The 3,082-nt window shown below is 40.6% G+C and overlaps 1 non-coding gene across 1 annotated transcript; it reads left to right on the forward strand.

The window, feature by feature from the left end:
- Positions 1 to 1,127: 1,127 nt before the first annotated feature.
- LOC141662960 (small nucleolar RNA R71) lies at positions 1,128 to 1,234 on the forward strand. Its single transcript, XR_012551058.1, has one exon. It is a non-coding gene; the product is annotated as a small nucleolar RNA R71 (small nucleolar RNA).
- The last annotated feature ends 1,848 nt before the right edge of the window (positions 1,235 to 3,082 follow it).

Consider the following 3,082-nt stretch of genomic DNA (forward strand, 5'->3'; position numbering starts at 1 on the left):
ATTCTTCCGTTAAAGCAACGGTCTCAAGATCATCCAGTTTCACCTTCCTTGAAAGAATATTCTTCATAAACTTCGCATAACTAGGAATTTGCTCCAGAGCCTCAGCGAAAGGTATGTTGATGTGAAGTTTCTTGAACACCTCCAGAAACTTACCAAACTGCTTATCCAGCTTTTGTTGTTGCAGTCTCTTAGGGAAAGGTGGTGGAGGATAGAGTTGTTTCTCCCCTGTATTACCCTCATGAAGATTGTGTTCAACAGTAGTCTTCCTTGGTTCCGCCGCTTTCTCCTTTTGCTTAGCTTCATCATCACCAACTTCAGCTTCTCCTTCTTTTGCTTTTTCAGCATCAGCAACTTTTCCAGACCTTAAGGTAATAGCCTTGACTTGCTCTTTAGCTTCCTTCCTGCCTGGTACTTCGGTATCACTGGGAAGTATGCCAGGTTGATGATTGAGCATTGCATTGCCTATTTGATCGATTTGATTTTCCAAGGTCTTGATAGAGACCTCCTGACTTTTGCACAATAGCTTAAGTTCCTCAAAATCAGCACTAGAGGGTGGAGCTGCACCTCCTTGTTGAGGATATGACTGCCTTTGAGCATACTGTTGTGGTGGCTGGAATCCAGGTGGATTTAACTGTTTACTTACGCCTTGCTGATATGGTTGCTGAATAACATTCTGATTATTACTCTAGCTGAAATTTGGATGATTTCTGTTGTTAGGATGATAAGTAGCTAGCACAGGCTGCTGCGGTCGCTGATAATTGTTCACATACTGAACAGATTCGTTAACAAGAGAACACTGATCCGTAGCATGAGAACCTGCACAAAGCTCACAGACCATAGCTATCTGATTGACTCCATAGGTGGTTAGAGAATCGACCTTCATAGACAGCGCTTGGAGCTGCGCTGTAATAGTTGTAGCTGCATCAACTTCCAAAATACCTGCTACCTTCCCAGGCATCATCCTTTGAGTTGGGTTTTGATGCTCATTTGCAGCCATAGTCTCAATAAGATTATAAGCCTCAGTATAGCTTTTGGCCCATAAGGCGCCTCCAGCTGCTGCATCGAGCATGGGCCGAGATTGGGCCCCCAAACCATTATAGAAACCAGTGATCACCATCCAATCAAGCATTCCATGATGTGGACACTTTCTCAACATCTGCTTGTAGCGCTCCCAAGCTTCGCACATAGATTCTGGAGGTTGCTGCGCAAACTGAGTAAGAGCACTCCTCATAGCAGCAGTCTTCGCCATTGGATAAAACTTCACCAGAAACTTTTGCGCAAGATCTTGCCAGGTAGTGATAGACCCAGCTGGTTCAGAATATAACCAGTCCTTAGCTTTATCCCTCAGTGAGAATGGGAAAAACCTCAGCTTGATAGCCTCATCAGTCACACCATTATATTTGAAAGTACTGCAGATCTCGACAAAATTCCTTGTGTGCATGTTGGGGTCTTCAGTCGCAGCACCTCCAAAAGAAACAGAATTCTGCACCATCTGAATAGTGCCCTGCTTTATTTCAAAGGTGTTAGCTTGAATAGTCGGATGAAGAATGCTAGACTGAATGTCATCAATTTTGGGCCAAGAAAAGTCCATAAGAGCTGGATCTGCTGGAATAATACGATCACTCATGATTACTGGCTCTTTCTGCTCACTTCCTGAATCCGAATCTTCAAAATCTATCTTCTCCGGAATATCAAGAATTTCGTCTGTCTCCTCAGTCGTATCTAAAGTCCTCTTGCGAGTACGAGAACGTGTTTGCATAAACGCTCGCTAAAGTATCTGAAACACAACCGGAAACAATAAGTAACACGTCTTAATCACTGAGCCCTGATGACCAATGATGGTAAGTACATAAACTAAACAATAATGTCGAGTCCCCGGCAGCGGTGCCAAAAACTTGTTAGGGTGAAAATACGCGCTAAAAATACACGCAAGTATACGCGTTCGCAAGTAATATAGAATACTTTCTAGTTCGTTCCCACAGAGACTCAGACTAATTATGTTCAATTATACTCACTCACCAATGTATGATTACTTCTCAATGTTAAGACAATAACACTTATATTTGATTAACTAATTATTAACTACAATTAACTACGAGAATTAAGCACTTAATTAACACTTGAATTAACAATATTAAAAGACTCATGAGATCACAACTTCATTACTACTTCCTTCAATAGTCATTGTTATTACCCTTAGCATGCAACAGTGATGATATTAATCGAATAACACGAAACTGATAAAAGCCAACTTTTATTGTACTAATACCATTCCACCAAGCATCCACAATTAAGAGAGAAGTTGAATAGGCATCAATTATGTTGAGTCTCTATATATCTACAGAAATTGACAACATAACGATTTAAGCACAAGTTATTCCTTTTGATTATACAGGGCGAATAAAACGGTTAGAGTTAACCACTAATCATGCATACTCGTACATGAACCTATGCTAGCATGGCAAGTTCTAAATCTCAAGATCCACCGTCGCTTCACAAGAGATTAACACCCTATCTTATATGTTCGTGACGCACATAAGACGAATACGCACAACCAATACTAGATATCATACAATCATCACATACTAAGGTATTAAACAACTAACTAAAGAATTCCATAGTAAATCCGTTACGACCCCATGATCACGATTAGCCCATGATAGCACTATCGTCATCATGGGTTCATATGAAAACATGATAATAACACACAAGAATAATAACTAAAACTATCTATTTTAAAACCAGAGTACGTCACAAGAGTAAATAGGTTCAAAGTAAAGAAAAGTAGCATCCAACGTTACAACGAAATAAAGAATCACAAGAAAATATGCTTCCTCTTCGTTGCGGTGTGCTAAAACGGTCTTCTTCATTATCTCCTCGCTCTTCGATTAATACTACGATCCAACCTTTGTGAAACGTCTCTGAAATCTACTTATATATGAGTCCCATAATACCCAGCTAACTCAGAAGTTGGAAGTTAAACAGAACCAGGAGTCTAAAATAATAAATCTGATTTTTCGTCCCTGAGCGGCCGCTCAGCATTCCTGAGCAGGCGCTCAGCTTCCTGAGCGGTCGCTCAGCA

The sequence above is a fragment of the Apium graveolens genome, chromosome 5, assembly GCF_009905375.1.
Source record: "Apium graveolens cultivar Ventura chromosome 5, ASM990537v1, whole genome shotgun sequence".
NCBI classification, from domain to species: Eukaryota; Viridiplantae; Streptophyta; class Magnoliopsida; order Apiales; family Apiaceae; genus Apium; species Apium graveolens.